The sequence below is a fragment of the Patella vulgata genome, chromosome 4, assembly GCF_932274485.2.
Source record: "Patella vulgata chromosome 4, xgPatVulg1.2, whole genome shotgun sequence".
NCBI classification, from domain to species: domain Eukaryota; kingdom Metazoa; phylum Mollusca; class Gastropoda; family Patellidae; genus Patella; species Patella vulgata.
The window spans coordinates 30,560,575-30,580,071 of NC_065882.2; the positions used below are offsets into that span (position 1 = coordinate 30,560,575).

At 39.4% G+C, this 19,497-nt stretch overlaps 1 long non-coding RNA gene across 1 annotated transcript; it reads left to right on the top strand.

Moving 5' to 3' along the window:
- Positions 1 to 8,234: 8,234 nt before the first annotated feature.
- On the top strand, positions 8,235 to 15,753 carry LOC126817180 (uncharacterized). Its single transcript, XR_007678835.2, has 5 exons — positions 8,235 to 10,560; positions 10,797 to 11,034; positions 11,341 to 12,059; positions 12,808 to 12,880; positions 13,116 to 15,753. It is a non-coding gene; the product is annotated as an uncharacterized LOC126817180 (long non-coding RNA).
- Positions 15,754 to 19,497: the final 3,744 nt, after the last annotated feature.

Consider the following 19,497-nt stretch of genomic DNA (forward strand, 5'->3'; position numbering starts at 1 on the left):
TTTTGGTCTGTCTGTGACCTACTCTTACTTGGAATTACACCTGTCAAGGGTTCTTTTTTATATGCCAATGTGTACACAGGACCTCGGGTTTTTCACCCGACTATAATATACATGTTTTTCGACAATTTTTAGTAATTACTGCTAGGGTTATGGCCCTTGAAATATCCAGAGGAAGCTCCAGAAGTTATCACCCAATTTATACAGTGTTTAAAAAGTTCATGAGACAGAGACGCCTACCGTACTGATTTTCAATGATTTCCAAAAATTACTGGCTAGAGTTATGTCCCTTGATCACTTGAAAAATCTTGTGCACTCTCTATAGACGAAAGTTATGATGCGATTCCCATTGTGTTTTTACACAGCGTTTTAGGTCATGATATGAAGAAGCCTATTCATTTTCAACAATTTCTGAAAATTATAGCTAGAGTTATAGCCCTTGATCACTCATGGACACTCTAGAGACTAAAGTTATCACCCGATTTACTTTAAGCTTATAAACATTGTTTAATTTCATGATGAAGAAGACTGTCGTTCCCTACCTCTATCTTTCCCTCCAACTGTCTGTCCCTCCCTCTATCCCTCCCCCCCTTCATCTGTGCCTCCATCTCTGTCTGCCCCTTCCTCTGTCTGTCCCTCCCTCTACCCATCCATCTGTCCTCCTCCCCTCTCTCCCTACACCATCTGTCCCTCCCTCACTTCGTCTTTCCCTCCTGCTGTTTGTCCCTCCCTCTATCCCTCCCTCCGCCTTTCCCTCCATCCATCTGTCCCTCCTATCTGTCCCTCCGTCTGTTCACCCATCCCTTCATCTGTCCCTCCATCTCTCTGTCTACCCTTTCCTCTCTGTCCATCCATCTGTCCCTCCCTCTCTCCCTCCACCCATCTGTCCCCCTGTCCCTCCTTCACTCACTCCGTCTTTCCCTCCTGCTGTTTGCCCCCCCCCTCTATCGCTCCCTCCGCCTTTCCCTCCATCCATCTGTTCCTCCTATCTGTCCCTACCTCTGTCCCTCCTTCCCCTGTCTCTCTCTCTCCCTGTCTGTCTCTCCCTCCCTGTCCCTCTGTCTGTCCCTTGGTCACTCAATCTGTCTTACCCCCTGTCTCTCCCTCCATCTGTCACTGCCTTTGTCCACCCAACACTTCATCTGTGCCGTCATCTCTCTGTCCTTCCGTCTGTCTATCCCTCTATCCCTCCATCCATCTGTCCCTCCTTCTATCTGTCCCTGCCTCCGCCCCTCCCTCCTCTGTCCCTCCCTCTGTCTCTCTCTACCTACCTGTCCCTCTGTCTGTCCCTTGGTCACTCCATCTGTCTTACCCCCTGTCCCTCCCTCTGTCCACCCAACACTTCACCTGTACCTCCATCTTTCTGTCCCGCCATTTCTGTCCTTCCGTCTGCCCTCCCTCTATCCATCTGCCCCCCCCCCCGTCCCTCTGTCCCTCCTCCCTCCATTCTGTCCCTCCCTCTGTGTTCCTCACTCCGTCTTTCCCTCCCGCTGTTTGTCGCTCCCTCTATCCCTCCATCCGTCTTTCCCTCCCAATGATTGTCCCCCCTCTATCCCTCCCTTCGTCTTTCCCTCCATCCGTCTGTTCCTCCTTCTATCTGACCCTTCCTTCGTCTTTCTCTCCATGTGTCTATTCCTATGTTACCTCTCCTTCTAGCTGTCCCTTCCTCCGTCTTTCCCTCCATCTATCCCTCCCTCTGTCTGTCCCTCCCTCTCTGTCTCTCCCTTCCTCACTGTGTCGGTCACTGCCTCTGTATGTCCTGCCCCCCTCACTCCGTCTTTCCCTCTCTCTATCCCTCCCGCCGTTTGTCCCTCCTATCTGTCCATCCTCCAATCTGTCCGTCCCTCCCTCTATCCCTCCATCTGTCTGTCCTCTCTCTGTGTCCCTCTCTCCCTATGTCCCTCCCTCCCTACGTCTTTCCCTCCTGTTGTTTGTCCCTCCCCCGTCTTTCCCTTCACCCGTCCTACCCTCCTATTTGACCCTGCCTCCAGCTTTCTCCCTGTCTCTCCCTCTGTCTCTTCCTCACTGTCTCTCCCTCCCTGTCCCTCGGTCACTCCCTCTGTCTCCCTGTCCCACTTTTTGTCTTTCGGTCACTCCATCTGTCTCACCCTCTTTTTATCTATCCCTCCCGCCGTTTGTCCCTCCTACCTGTCCTTTCCTCCATCTGTCCCTTCCTCTATCCCTCCATCCGTCTTTCCCTCCCAGTGTTTGTCCCTCCATCTATCCCTCCCTTCGTCTTTCCCTCCATCCGTCTGTTCCGCCTATCTGACCCTTCCTTTGTCTTTCTCTCCATCTGTCGCTCCCTTTATCCCTCCCTCCGTCTGCCCCTGATCCCTCCCCCCGTGTCTCCCTGTCCCCCTGTCAGTCCCCCCCTGCCTGTTATTTTGTCACTTCTCTTTCTATCTGTCCCTTCCTCCGTATTTCCCTCCATCTGTGCCTCCCTCTGTCTGCCCCTGCCTCTCTGTCCCTCCCTCTGTCTGCCCCTGCCTCTCTGTTTCTCCCTCTGTCTCTTCCTCACTGTGTCGGTCACTGCCTCTGTCTGTCCCCCCTCCCTCACTCCATCTTTCTCTCCCTCTATAATTCCCGCTGTTTGTCCCTCCTATCTGTCCCTCCCATCTGTCTCTCCCTCTGCCCCTCCCTCCCCCTGTTCCTCCCTCTGTGTCCCTCCCTCCTTACATCTTTCCCTCCTACTGTTTGTCCCTCCCTATATCCATCCCCCGTCTTTCCCTCCATCCGTCTTTCCCTCCTATTTGACCCTGCCTCCGTCTTTATCCCTGTCTCTGTCTCTCCCTCGGTCTCTTCTTCACTGTCTCTCCCTCGGTCACTCCCCCTGTCCCGCCCTCCCTGTCTCTGTCTCCCTGTCCCTCTGTCTGTCCCTCGGTCACTCCATCTGTCACACTCTGTCCCTCCCTCCCTCTGTCCCACCCTCTGTCCATCCATCCTTCATCTGTCCCTTCATCTCTCTATCCCTCCATCCATCTGTCCCTCCTCTCTCTCTCTGTCCTCCCGTCTGCCGCCCTCCCTCCCCCTGTTCCTCCCTCTGTGTCCCCCTCTCTCTCTCTGCCCTCGCTCACTCCCTACGCCTTTCGCTCCTGCTGTTTGTCCCCTATATCCCTTCCTCTGTCTTTCCCATTGGTCACTCCCCCTGTCCCGCCCTCCCTCTGTCTCCCACACCTGTCTCTGTCTCCCTGTCCCTCTGTCTGTCCCTCGGTCACTCCATCTGTCACACTCTGTCCCTCCCTCCCTCTGTCCCACCCTCTGTCCATCCATCCTTCATCTGTCCCTTCATCTCTCTATCCCTCCATCCATCTGTCCCTCCTCTCTCTCTCTGACCTCCCGTCTGCCCCCCCCCCCATCTATCCCTCCACCCGTCGGTCCCTCCCTCCCCCTGTTCCTCCCTCTTTGTCCCCCTCTCTCTCTCTGCCCTCGCTCACTCCCTACGTCTTTCCCTCCTGCTGTTTGTCCCCCTATATCCCTTCCTCTGTCTTTACCTCCATCCGTCTTTCCCTCCTTCTATTTGACCCTGCCGCCGTCTTTCGCCCTGTCTCTGTCTTTCCCTCCGTCCGTCTTTCCCTCCTTCTATTTGACCCTGCCTCCGTCTTTCTCCCTGTCTCTGTCTCTTCCTTACTGTCTCTCCCTCCCTGTCTCTCGGTCACTCCCTCTTTCTGTCCCTTCATTTCTCTATCCCTCCATCCGTCTGTCCCTCCCTCTGTCATGCACTCCCTCTCTCTTTCCCCCCATCTGTCCCTCCCTCTATCCCTCCATCCGTCTGTCCCTCGGTCATTCCATCTGTCTCACCCTCTGTCCCTCCCTCTGTCCATTCATCCCTTCATCTGTCCCTTCATCTGTTCTTCCACCTGTCCCTCCCTCTATCTTACCTTCTTCTTACTCTCTCTTTCTTTTTTAAACAATATTTTATTCAGAAATTGAAATTGATTGAGGAACAGGCATAGCCTATATGACCTCTCTCCTAAATACAAGAATTAATATGGATATGTAAAATAAATAAGTGAGTAAACAACAAAACAATAAAATGAATACTTATTCATCAACATTTTATATATACATATTTACACATTGGCTACGCAGTTGTTCATGTTCGCATTTTAATCGATATAGATGTTACACTGATCTTAAAACCTTCTGCTGCTGTCAAAAAACGTGTGGACCTTTTCAAAGATTGCTAACGAAGTATGACTGCTGCTTACACCGTATAACAGATTATGTGCATTAATAAAATTCGGTGGTAAAAGATTTATAGATATTTTGCGTGCATCTGAGTGTAAGGAGCAATGTAAAAAAAAAATGATCGGTATCTTCGAAGGAATGACCGCAATCACACTCGAGAGACGAAGTCGATATGTAATATTTGATTTTTACGTTTGCCAAAGTTGAAACAAGGTGGTATATTTTTATCTTTATCAGTTATTTTAGTTTTAAATTTACTTATAGAGGTCGCATTTTTAATATTTATATCAAGGTTATTCCATTCTTTTATGGTAGAAGGTATAAAGGATTTAGAGAATAAAGTTGTTCGACAAAAGTAATCAGTTAAATTATTGCTATTACGGAGAGTATAAGGATTTTGGGAAAACTGGATTAAATTGTGGAGGTATGGAGGGGTTAGCTGATTAATAATTTTGTACATTAAGATGAGTTTGTGGCGCCTTCGCCTCTCTTGCAGAGTGATAAATCCTGTTTCTTCATAAAATAACCTATGACTGGTACCCTTCACAGCCCCGCATATAGTCCTGAGTGCATCTAGTTGTAAGTGCTCTAATTTATTTTTTAGTTCGTCTGTGCACCCATCCCATATTACGTCACAATAGTCAAAATGTGGAAGAATAAAAGAAGTATATATAGTTTTCAAGGTATTTCTATTAAGGCGGTGTTTTAAAGACCTAAGACAAATAATCATTTTACTCGTTTTAGTCAAAATAATGTTAACGTGTTTGTCCCATTTGCAGTTTTTCTGAAAAGTCAATCCCAAATGCTTGTGTTGATAAACTTCTTTAATAGGAATTCCGTCCAAATTTAGTGTAGGTAACAATGGGTCTCGTTTAGTAGTTAGTGCAAGTGATTCAGTTTTCAGCGGGTTAAAGGAAACCAGCCACGTTTTTGCCCATTTGTTTAGCATTTCAAGATCACTATTTAAGACAGTCGCGCATGCGGTTGGGTCATTAATTTTTAGATAGATGCTAGTGTCATCCGCAAAAAGTCGAATATTCGATTTTATGTTCTTAACGATATCATTTATATATATAAGAAAGAGAAGGGGGCCGAGGACAGAGCCCTGTGATACACCAGCAGGGATGGTTTTAGGGTCAGAGGAGACTCCACTTACAACGACGCTTTGCTTTCTGTTATACAAATAATTTTTGAACCATTGAAGCAAGTCACCTCTGATCCCAGCCGCCCCAAGCTTCCGACACAGTGCAGCATGCCACACCCTGTCAAATGCCTTGCTGATGTCACAGAACACCGTCCTCGTATACTGACCCTCGTCTATGGCTTGACAAAAGAAGTGCGTAAGGTCAATTAGTTGATAGGCAGTTGAGTCACCGTGCATAAAACCGCTTTGTAAGTTAGTTATGATTGCATTATTCCTCATAAAGTTAAAGACATGCTTGTAAATACATTTTTCGAAAATTTTAACAATGATGCTCAAAAGGGAAACGGGTCTGTAGTTGACGCATTCAGAAGGGTCGCCTTTTTTCAGTATTGAAATAACATTAGCTGATTTCCAGATTATCGGTACAGTTTTTGTCGAAAGGGAGAGATTGAATAGATTGCATAAGGGGTTACATATTTCAGATGAGATAGAATTTTATGTGATCAGGTCCAGTAGCTTTGGAGGTATCTAACGATAAGATCATGTTTTTAACTTCTTGAGGTATTAGTGTTAAATTACAGAGTGAGTTTGCGTTGTGTTCAAGTTCAGGAAGCTGTGCATTGGCTGTGTCAAGTTGTGACTGTTTGATAAAGAAGTCATTTAAGCAATTTGCCTTATCCAAGGGGGTGGAGAAAAGGATTCCATTGTTGATAAGGGGAGGTAATTCATCATTTTTTATACGTTGCCCTTTCACATAAGAATTGACAAGACGCCACCAGTCTTATTTATTTTTTGGTCTATTTATTCATAAAATTCCTGTTTGCATTTTCTTATAAGATTAATATAATATTCATTTCTAATTGATCGAAAGTTTTGCGAATCATGTTCTGAGTTTGTTTTTACAGCTTTTTTGTGCACCTTATTTTTTTTCTTGCTTAATTTTCTAATTGTATTATTCATCCATAACTTATCCCTGGGCCGAATGGTTACTATCTTGTTTGGAATATTATTTTTTGCTATCCTTGTCAGTTCATATGTGAAAGAGGCACAGGACGTATCAATCGAACTGTTATCAACAATGGAATCCCATCTAAAATTTAGTACGTCATGTCTAAGTCCGTCATAATTAGTTTTATTGAAATCCCAAATGATGCGTTTGAAAGAAGGAAATTTTGGATGCTTGAAAGTTAACCGACAGAATACAGGGCAATGGTCGCTGCAGAAGTTATCTAAACAACCAGATTCAGAAATATATCCTGGAGAATTTGTAAGAATAATATCGATTAAGCTTATATTTCCGTTGTTATCATATCGCGTGGGATCACTTATTATTAGCTTAAAGTTAAAAAGAGCAATTGACGTGTGGATAAAAGTATTAAATTTTGTTAGCATATCTATATTGAAATCTCCAAAAATAAAAATCTTTTCAATTTCATCAGAAACGGCAAGTGAAATTGGTTGAAAAAGTGAGCTTTTCGTATCGTTCGTGGAATTAGGAGGCCTATAAGAAATTTATTATTATTGTTGATTGTTTCGATCCAAATGCACTCTGCGCTGTCGATTTCCAAATCAAGCCTCCTTTTGAAGAAAATATTGTTACGAATGTAAAGAGCAACCCCCCACCCTGTCCGTCTGTCCCTCTCTCCTATCTCTATGTCCCTCCCTCTCTCTGTCCTCCCTCTGTCCATCCATCTCTCCCTCCCTCTGTCTTTCCCTCCCCCTCTGTCCCTCCCTCGTTCTGTCCCCCTCCCTCTTTCTGTCTCTCCACGTTTGTCCCTCTGTCCCCATGTATTTCCCTCTCTGTCTCTCCTTGTGTCCCTCCTTTTCTCTGTGTCCCCCCTCTATCTGTCTGTCCCTACCTCTGTCTGTCTTTCCCTCCCTCTCTCTGCTCCTCTGTCCCTCCCTCCGTCAGTCCCCCCTCTGTCTTTCCCTTTCTCTCCCTATCCTTCCGTCTGTCCCTCCCTCTCTTTCCCGCCCTCTGTCCCTCCATCCGCCTGTCCCTTCCTCCATCTGTTCCTCCCTCCATCTGTCCCTCCCTCTGCCTGTCTCTCCCTCCCTGTCCCTGTCTGTCTCACTCGCCCTGTCTCTCCCTCGCTCTGTCTCTCATTCTGTTTGTCTCCCTGTGCCCCTCCCTTCCTCTGTCTTCAACACACCGTGTTTATATTCATAAGATAAAGAAGCTATTGATGTTCAGTGAAAAAAATGTGACAACCCTTGTGGACTGTTCAGACTACTTAGCTGCTGTGGGCATATGTTTTGTTGCCTGGTAACTTGACTTTAGGCGAATGCCTGGATTATGCTTTAATTAAGATTTCGTCTTTTTGAAAGTGTTATAAGGCTACATCATTGACAACATGAGGAAATAAACCAGTGCAAGCCTTCTAGTTGATCTTCTACAATGCCAATTTCACAGCCGACAACTAGATCCAGTCGTATCACACCCATTCTAAAAGATCTCCATTTGGCTCCCTGTTTCTGACTGAATAGATTTTAAACTTCTTAAATGTGTTAATGGCACCGTTCCTAAATATCTATGTGAACTTGTCCAATCTTAGATTCCATTTGGGATCAAAATCTCTCAGGATGACAACTTTTGGTTTTCGTTCATTTGAAATAGCTACTGTTAGAAGGTGGAACTCATTACCTATTAACCTAAGTCGATGCATCTCGTTATCGTCATTCAAAAACTCTTTGGTTTTAAACAAGTTATAATTCAGCGCTAAAGTCTTTATGTGGATGTTTTGTCAAGCACAATATTTCTGGAGTAAGCCAAGGTAAACATAATGTACAATCAGTTCAAACTGCATATTTGATTACTTTTATTATTATATTATTACATGGAAACTAACAGTTGGATATTCATGCTCAATATAAGCATAATATATATTTCATTCTTTCTCACAGAAGTAACAGCTAATCGAATTTATATTTCTTCAAAGCATTATATTTTCTCACAGGACTTGATAGGGAATAAAAAAAAGAAAATTAAGTGGGCGACAGTATGCCAAATTTTAAAACTCATGGAACATCTTATAACCTGTTCTGTAAAGAGCAAAGTGATAGTAAGGATAACCATGTAAATGTAGGAAGTACAGGCTCAGTTTCTTGAAAAAGTCATCATATTTTAAAATTTTAATAAACTGAAAATAGTTCAAAGTAATTTGAAGTTTGTTTGCTGGATGAATTTTTCAGGAAATGTTAGCCCATTATCCTATCATATTATATTTTTTGGTTGTATACTAATTATGTTATGAAAAGTTTATGTTGTGTTTTTTGTTACAGAAGACAAGTAATGGCTATTGATTTTCAGCGATTTCCGATAATTACTGCCAGAGTTATGACCCTTGATCACTTTGAAAAATCTTGTGGACGCTCTATAGGCTAAAGTTAATATCCGATTGATTTTAAATTTATACACAGTGTTTAAGGTTATGAGACGAAGAACCCTATTGATTTTCAGCGATTTCCGATAATTACTGCCAGAGTTATGGCCCTTGATTCCTTTGAAAAATCTTGTGGACGCTCTACAGGCTAAAGTTAATATCCGATTGACTTTAAATTTATACACAGTATTTAAGGTCACGAGACGATGAAGCCTATTGATTTTCAGTGATTTACGATAATTACTGTCAGAGTTATGGCCCTTGGTCACTTTGAAAAATCTTGTGGACGCTCTAGAGGCTAAAGTTAACATCCGATTGACTTTAATTTATACAGTGTTTAAGGTCATGAGACGAAGAAGCCTATTGATTTTCAGTGATTTCCGATAATTACTGCCAGAGTTATGGCCCTTGGTCACTTTGAAAAATCCTGTGGACGCTCTAGAGGCTAAAGTTAATATCCGATTGACTTTAAATTTATACACAGTGTTTGAGGCCATGAGATGAAGAATCATATAGATTTTCAACGATTTCGGATAATTACTGCCAAAGTTATGTCCCTTGATCACTATGAAAAATCTTGTGATCGCTCTAGAGGCTAAAGTTATCATCCGATTGACTTTAGATTGATACACAGATTTTAAGGTCTTGAGACAAACAAGTATATTGATTTTCAATGAATCTTTATGACTTTTACAGCTAAATCCATGATGTTTCGCATACTAAACGTTAGCATGGGCAGAATTTTAAAAAAAACAAACAAATTCTAATGGTTTTCTGATAATGTTACTCTTAATCAGATTTTAATGTATTATAAATGTTTCATTACCGAAAAAAGTAAAAATATGCGACAACTCTTGTTGACTGCCTGGACGATATAGCTGCTGTGGGCGTATGTTTTGATGCCTGGCAACCTATCTTTTATTACATTGAGTAACCATACGTATATATTTACTTTCACCTTGCCTGACTTTATGCGCATGAGCTTTATGTATTTATAAGAGCCCTGAATTTGATCCTGAATTATTGTTGATAAAAGTTTCTACTACATTGTTCTTTATGTTTCCTGGTTGAAATTGAATATTAATATTGTTTCACTGTTGTTTATTTCTTTTGATATTTTCAAGTTATATGAACACCAAGCAGAAGAAACTGATTTATTGTGCATTACAAAATTCATATATTATTGTCAAGCTTAGCATATAATAAGCTTGCTTTAAAGGGCCAATCCCGATAATTTTTTGGAGAATAAAACTGCTTAATTTTGTGTTAAAATCCCTTAAAATTGTCTACCTAAGGGCCGAGCAACTAACTCAATATTTGTGATACGTTTTCAAACAACTTAAACCCGTCAGTCTTCATCTGGAAATAGAGACCGGTGTCTCAAGATGTATTATGCGGTATCTGGATAAAATAAGACTTTTTTTTATAAAAATAATGTGTTGGTGAAATTTTCCTTTCGTTATCAAGTACAGCACGTGGGTCGTGCACTGTATAGACCTCTCAAGGAACGGGAATCGATCATCAAGTCACCCAACGAAAAAATTGACCCGAATTCTTAAAAGGGTTACGTGCACGGATAAGCAGTTTTGACGTTCACGTCCAAACGACTCAATATTTTGAGCTGAAATTTTGAGACAATGTAAATACGCCACCCCTCTATATTTTGGCGCTTAAATTTCATACGTACTCGGACATTTATTTTTAAGTCTCTGTTCAAATCGGGATAGTCCCTTTAATATGTTTTTTTCAATGTACTTACTTACACCATCATGAAATTCAAACAGAGGTCATGTTTACCTACCTGATTGTCAAAGAAATGGTTCTGTATAATTTTAAGTTATGTAACAGGTGAGTGACATGCATGGATGAATTGCTTTAGACATTTTAATATTAATCAAATTTTTATCATAACAAAATAAACATTTCATACACATAGTCGTTATGGTAACTAACTATGATCTCCAAGTAGTTATAATTAATCTAATATTTATATAAAGAGAGGGATTGATTATCAATTTTTTTATATTCAGTCAAAATTTTACAAATGAAAATTTAAAATTGGACACTCTTTTTTTTTTTTGCAGATGGAATCAAAGACATGAAAGCATGGTCTAATAATTGGAAAAGTTCTCCTGAAAACCAAAAAAAGTACTTATTGTCAAAGAGCCAAACAAACTGTTCCAATTAAAAGCCGACCAAAGTGTGAAAAAGAAAGGATCTCTTCCGCTCTATTAAAACAGTTAGATGCTCTTTAAAGTTTTGGTTATTGAAAACTTTGATACTTTTAAACAATTAATTGTAGTGGTGAGCTTTGAAGATAAGGTAATCCAAAACATTTTGTTACTCTCTCTCTCTCTCTCTCTGTCTATCTCTCTCTCTCTCTTTCTGTCTTAAAGTGACATTTATTACTAAATTTTAAAAATCTTGGATGCTTTAATCACATCTATACAATAAACAAAATCAGGATCTTATTATAGATACCGTAAACATTATTACTGAAATTTTTAATCATAAATCTTAACTCTTTCCAATATTAGCACAATTCAACAATTATTTCTAGGGTAATCACCATATTTAACAATGTGAATGTATGCTATTTTCAGTCCCACACTTATTCTTTTTTTTTAGCTTCAGAAAATATCAGACTGCGATATTGACATTGCTGCTGTTGGGTTTTCCAGTGATGTAAAGACATCTTAACTTTATACCCGCCTTTATGTGCTATAATATATCAGTAATTAAGTCAGTTGTCATCTAGTTGTATATCTCCATATACAGTAGTATACCATGTCAGGACTAAGACTAGTAATTATTTCCCCTTATTTCATGATGGACGAATGTAGTGCGAGTTATAAATAGACAATTTTTCCCTTAATTTTTTTCTCCCCTCTTCCTGCATTTTTGGGGTGACTTTTTGGTCTAGAATTGGAGAAAAGGGATCAAATTTGCAATTTCATAGCAGTTTTGGGTAATACTGATGATATTACAGCGGAGGGATAGGGGGTGTAAAGTGTCTTTCTGCAGAGCAATCATTGTGTCGGAAGTGAGATTTTCACCCCTGTCAACTTCAAATCCGTGAAGCAAAAAATCTAAACGGTCAACCCCCTACAAAATTATGATGAGGAGATTGCCAAATGTTGTTCCCATTGTGCCTATAAAGATTGGAACCAACGGAATGTTGAGCAAAAAGCTACAGCCTGTGATGTTAGTCATTTAACATTGAAGTCAATGGGCAAATAATTGCTAGTCTGAGTCCTGATGATATAAAGAAGCATGGCCGACTCGGGATGTTGATATTTTTTCAACGGCTTATTTCCTGAAGTTTTGAATGGAAAGTGTCAGAAATGGTAAGAATACTGCTTTTTTATTGCCCAGCAGTAAGTTTTTTGACTATTTGGTATCAAAATAGCCATGATTGTGGGTATCCGTTGGTTGAGTGTGAATTTTGGGTTGTAAATGTGTAACATTTTGTTCACAATGATATCAAAACATGGTTAGGTCTAAATATTAAGGCCAACTCAACTCCAGATTTGGTCTAAAGTCACGAGATGTAAACAAGACTGACCCTAACCCTAACCCAAGACCCAGTCCTTACCCTAACCCTAACCCACAATCTTGTCAAAAAGCATGTAGCCTAGGCCTAAGCCAAGACCTAGTTCTGACCCTAGCCCAAACCCACAATTGTGTCAAAAAATCATGTGCCCTAACCCTATTTACATGTTGTGACCTTGAACCAAGTCTGCAGTTGGCCTTAACATTTAGACCTAACATGTTTTTGACATCATACAATGAAATGTTAACATGTACACTCCAAAATTCACACCTGTGTGACTTTTGACCAAACATGCAGTTGGCCTTAATATTTAGACCGAACCTCAAAACATGGCATCTACCTTTGAGATTGGCTTAGACTTATGTGACACTCAAGGTTTACTTTTTTACTGATTGTTAACTGGTTTCTTTTTGGAGGGCAAGTGACGGGCTGTTCGCTAGAAATAAAGAGGTTTATTTCTATTTCCAGTTGAAACCATATTTTTTTCTTATTTTCTCACTGTTTTTTATTGCATATTTATCCCCAGCCTCCTATCATTTCAGGTGCCAGGGCAATGTTTCATAGAGTGGAATGATTGACCTCAACACAAGTATTAAAAAAAAAGAAGCAAAACAGGTGAGATAAATGTGCATTTCATACACTTTAAGAAGTACATCCAACCTGATCCCCACTTCTGCTCACTAATAGTAATGGGCTGGAAATTTGGTACTGCACAGGCCTGTCTTCTCCCCTTGACATTTAACTGAATGACAGAATTCCACATTTTGACCATTTTCTGGATGTCAATGACCATTTCCCTGGATAGTATTCGCCCCAGAATTCTCATTCTCATCCAAATTTAACATTTCAGGTCTACATCTCAAAACCTGATCTCTTCCTGGACTGGCTTTAGGAGAATGATGATGCATATCAATTTCATCCCTGATCTCTATGACACCTGTGGTTGAAGTGGAGGGCAAATCATAATCAGTTTGGGTTCCAGCCCCGAGGACCTCTGTAAACTTTGCTTTTTGGTGATGACTTAATTTCCGAGCTTGAAAAGGACGCTTGTGTGTTTATCATGGCCTCTCATATTGGAAGATAACATTAATGGCTTGTGTGTTGATCGACGGTTGTGCATATCTCTTAGTCAGGAAAGTTGTAGGCACCATCGCCATTGTAAATCATTTGACAGGCCCTAGTGAACGAGGCGACCTATGATTGGTCAGCAATGTATCAGATTCCATACCGGGGGGTGGGGATGAAAAAACTGTTGTAGTGTTACATAATCAGATTATTTCAACTTACTTATCCTGTGGAAATACAGCTATATAGGAGATATTTTGAAATTCATAGGCACTGCATGTTTCAACATTTTAGATTTGACCACAATTTGGCACTTGAAACTATGTTAACAGAGAAAAACTGTGTGGTTTTCGATGAAAGTGTTAAAAGTCTAATATTGCATCATGATTACTGTTTTAAAGTATTTTCGTGTTTGATTTATATTGAATTCATCTCATCTTTTTGAAGAATGCATTTATGTTCAAAAATAAAAATGTTCTGTGGAATTAAAAATTCATGTGCTTTTAAATTATCAGATTCCAAACTGGGGGGTAGGGATGAAAAAGCTGTTGTAGTGTTACATAATCAGATTATTTCAACTTACTTATCCTATGGAAATACAGCTATATAGGAGATATTTTAAAATTGATAGGCACTGCATGTTTCAACATTTTAGATTTGACCACAATTTGGCACTTGAAACTACGTTAACAGAGAAAAACTGTGTGGTTTACGATGAAAGTGTTAAAAAGTCTAATATTGCATCATGATTACTGTTTTAAAGTATTTTCGTGTTAGATTTATATTGAATTTATCTCATCTTTTTACAGAATGCATTTATGTTCAAAAATAAAAATGTTCTGTTTAATTCAAAATTCATGTGCTTTTAAATTTCTGTCTGAAATTCCGCAGTTTTCTGATGTATTATAGTGTTTGCAGAATGCCGCACAGCTCATCTGAAAATGCATAGATTTTCATATTCTTTGGCCAGGGAATTGCATATATGTTTGTTTATTAGATAACAACAGATTTGTTTAAACTGCAGAAACATGTGAGGTATATAGGACTAAGACTAGTAATTATTTCCCCTTATTTCATGATGGACGAATGTAGTGCGAGTTATAAATAGACAATTTTTCCCTTAATTTTTTTCTCCCCTCTTCCTGCATTTTTGGGTTGACTTTCTGGTCTAGAATTGGAGAAAAGGGATCAAATTTGCAATTTCATAGCAGTTTTGGGTAATACTGATGATATTACAGCGGAGGGATAGGGGGTGTAAAGTGTCTTTCTGCAGAGCAATCATTGTGTCGGAAGTGAGATTTTCACCCCTGTCAACTTCAAATCCGTGTAGCGAAAAATCTAAACGGTCAACCCCCTACAAAATTATGATGAGGAGATTGCCAAATGTTGTCCCCATTGTGCCTATAAAGATTGGAACCAACGGAATGTTGAGCAAAAAGCTACAGCCTGTGATGTTACAGAATTCCAACTGCCAAGGGATCTTTTACGTGCATGCCAATATGTACACGGGACCTCGGTTTTTCGTCCCATCCGAACGACTAGACAGATGTCCTTGTCAGACATAAATTTGAACACCCCACGGGAATTAAATAGGAAAAATAGCAAGGTGTTCCTCTTTTTTTATTACGCGCGGATTTTAATATTTTGTTGACATTTTATAAAGAAGAAAACGATTCTTATTCCGGACGTTCTGCATTCATTTGCTGTCGTATAAACAACAAAGACACGTAATGCCGACTATTGTGAATTTGATGCCGAAGCAGGAGTTATTTTGTAGGAATGTTACCGAGATAAATTTGATTACCGTACGGGAATTAAATATGAAAAATAGCGAGGTTCGCCTATTTTTATTACGTACGACATTTGAAAATTTTATTGACAAGTGATTGACACGTTCAATAATTGCCGTTATCTAGTTTTTAGCTATTATAGTGAGAACTGCCAGCTCTTTATCTAATCCCATAATGTATCTTTAAGTCAGTTGTACTTTAGTTGAATATCGCCATGTACAGTAGTATAAAATGGCAGTAATAAATTAGGGAGGTTGGATGGCCAAATGGTTAGCGCGTGCGCGCTGTGTCACAAGGTCTGTCATTGAGTCAACTGCCATGGTTTCAATTCTCCGGTTGTACGTGACAAGGAGTGGCATCGCCTTTCTAACCTCGTCGGTTTTCTCTGGGTCCTTCGGTTCCTTCCACTGCTAAAGACCCCTATGCGCAAGCGAATTATTGAAATGAAATGTTCTCTCTCGCTCAGTAATAAATTTAGTTATTATCTTGTTGTATATCACCATGTACAATAGTATAACATGCCAGTAATAAAGTCATCTTGATAATATGTAGTAATTAACTCAGTTATTATGTAGTGATATGTAAACCAGCATGTTATTGTTACTTTCAGATGATCTTTTTTATTTCTGTGTAATAAACAGTGGCGTACATTTAGTGTATAAATTGGTTGAATTTGTGTAATAAAATATGAATTTATTGTCGATATACATGTATCTTTGTTTACTTATTTAAAAATGCAGATTTTACGTGTGTGTACAAGCCATTAACAAGATAATAAGAAAACCGAATTGGTAAATAATAAGGGGTGTGGGGGGGGGGCAAATTCTCCCTATACATAGAATAGAGGGAACACTGGGGATCACATATTTGTTTGGATGGTAATATCTATTCGGCTTATAAATTAAATAAAACGAATTGGTAAATCAGTATATGCAGACCGATAATGGGACTACCTTCAGGTGCAAATTCTCCCTATACAGGCTGATCGGTCAGGGGCATTATGCCAGACTGAAAGATAGTTTAAAAGGTCATAAGGGTATACTTAATTTCGACTAGTTTTGCACAAAGAGAAACGTCAGAGCAGAGCCATCAGATGCCCGAATGAACACGAAAATTATTCGATTATCCACTTCATGTTTGAAGTAACGCCTCTTACCCATATATTATAGTCAAATGCATGAATTAAAGTGACATACCGTAAGAAATGAAATGAAATGAAATGGGGTTTAACGTCCTACTGTTCTGCTCCTATACTGGGCTAATGATAGACGGGCATACGCCATACAGTGTTCTATGAGGGAAATTTTTCCCGGGCAGCGGCACTATCGCCTACTCTTATATCGAATTCCAACTGCCAAGGGATCCTTTACGTGCATTCCAATGTTTACACGGGACCTCGGTTTTTCGTCTCATCCGAAGAACTAGACAGCTGTCCTTGTCAGGCCCTCCGTCCTGCATCACTGACAAGGGGAAACCACGTCGGAAAATCGGGATGAACTTTCTCGGCCAATGCAGGGATCGAACACCCGACCTCCAGGCTACATACCGTAAGAATTTTGACACCGACTACTGAACATTAGAAGGAACACTGGCGATGGCATATTTGTTTGGGTACTAATATCTTTACCGCTTATTGAATAAAAATTTCAGTATGCAGGAAGTACACCCTTAGCAAAAATTCCTATAGAATACCAGTGTAGTTTTCTACAGAATTCTATAGAAAATCTATAGTTTTGTGTGAGGCGTGTCCCTTTATAATTTGAGTACAGGATCTGCTATATTCATTAAAATCTTAACTAAAAGGATCACCCAACAGTCAGACTGTGTTCAAATAAACTTTGTCTTTATTTCATTGACTTATTTTAAGAATAATTTATTATCTGTTATTTTTGCTGTGAAGATCTACATTCACTGGCATTTTTCGGAGTGTCAACATGTATCACTATTTCATTCATATTATATACACTACATTAAAATAATATTATTTTAAGATATTATTATTATCTTTTCGTGGTAAGCTTATTTTAGTTTGTCATTTAGTATCACAGTATATTAAGGAAAACTGCATCCAGGAAAATTCTGTTGGAAACTTTTACGTAATTCACACAAGTGCATCACTAAATTCTATATTAAACTATAGTATGAATAAAAGACATCGCAAAATAATTATGAAATCTGTACATTGTAACTACATTATTTTGTAGGAAACTATAGTAGACTATTTTTTAAAATGGTTAAAGCACCGTATACATATAAATTATACAAAAAACTATAGAAGGCTCATCCGTTATATGTTTCTCCACAAAATCTATAGACTTAAGACAATAGGTTAGTTCTATAGAAAACTATAGTTTTACCACCATAGGAACCACAACTGACTTGAGAATACAAGTTTAGTTCTATAGCAAACTATAGTTTTTACCACAAAGGATATAGAAAACTAAAGGATGAACTCAATTGACCCGAGGATACAGGTTAGTTCTATAGAAAACTATAATTTTACCACGAATTCTATAGCAGCACCAATGAATCTATAGGTTTATATTTTTCCAATAGTTTCTCACAGTATTCTATAGAATTCTTTAGGAAATTACACTTGGAAAAACTCATCTACCGACTCTACACAAAACTAGAGTAAATGATTTTGAATCTATAGTCCTGTGAAAAAAAACTACAGAATGAATTCGTTTTCCGACAGCATTCTATAGCATTCTATAGAATCCCACAAACTTCTATAGGAACCTATAGTTTTTCTATAGGACTTTTTCATAAGGGTACAGCCACATAAAAAAATTAACCCCACCTTTTGTGTGTATCAAATTGACATCTGTTAATGTTCGAATAACGCAGAGAACAGGGGAAATATATACAGAACGTATTTTTGGTCCCCTGACCTGGTGGCTTTTATAATGCGATAGTCAACTTAAATATTGAATTCATTTCTAAATTATCAACAGAAAATGTCAGTATCATTCTAATTTTGATGATTACACTACGACGGGTACAGATGGTTAAATCTGCGTCAGAAATATTAAAGTAGCACAAACAATTCCTTTGTTAAAATGAATATGTCAATCATTTTTCAAAAATATTATATAATACATTATTAATGTCGACAATGATTATTCAGGTGAAAACTCAGAATTTTGGGATACAAGTTAAGTTTGAAAATATACCATGCCTACATTAAACTTATGTCAAATACATAACACGCTTGGGATTTTTTTGTTTAAAAAGTCAATCAAGCAAGTTTGCACATTTGTCGAAAATTAGGTTTATTTTTTCTTTTACTGGAAAAAGGAAACAGGCGAGTTAAGAGCAACTTTCAGCCGCATTTCAAATTTCACAAAGGAAATAACAGGAGAGATATGGTTTTTTTTTCTCGACGGTATCGATCCAGAACACATACTCATCAATTAGAAACCAAATCTAAACTACCAGGAAAATATATATTTATCATGAAGACGATTTATTGACAATCTTCTGATTTTGAAACAGCTATCATTACTTAGTTTACTTGAATACGCCAGATAATTGAGCACTGGTGTAACCGAGCAACACCTGAACAAAGCACGCAGAAAGATAAAAACGGAAGAGTCCGTACCCTGAGATCAATAGAAGAGTCTCACGGAAAATAAGAGCTTAGTTGAAATAATAAAATCATTGCCAACTTTAATAGTGCGACGTTAAACAAATATTCTCGTTATCAAGCACATGGTAGGCAATAATATCATACAAAGATAGGTTGCCAGGCAACGAAACATACGGCCACAAGTTGCCAGGCAACGAAACATACGACCGCAGCAGCTATATCGTCCGGCAGTCAACTAGGCTTCTTCGTCTCATGGTCTTCAACACTGTATATAAATTTAAAGTCAATCGGATATTAACTTTAGCCTCCAGAGAGTCCACAAGATTTTTAAAAGTGATCAAGGGCCACAACTCTGGCAGTAATTATCGGAAATCGCTGACAATCAATAGGATTCTTCGTCTCATGACCTTATACACGGTGTATAAATTTAAAGTCAATCGCCACATCCTACATATATCCCATACACCTTTTCTTACTACATATCTTAATAGTCTTGTGATCGTCTAGTATTTTCAATTGTCTGCTTTGGTTTCCTTTTCACGTTGTGTTTTCTCTTTGCTTTTCCAAGTAGTTAAGACGGTTTTCTTACCAGGAATAACAATGCAGCAATTCAGTTCAACACTTTATATAAAGCACTGATAGGAACTCAGATGGTAATCTGTCCGCAACCCAAGGATATGTAAACTTAAAGGCTTGCCAGAGTCCCTTTTATAGGACTCATATGACCAGGCGATTCATGACCCTGAATCTGTGCAAGTACTGATATGATTGGATGGTAAGCCAAA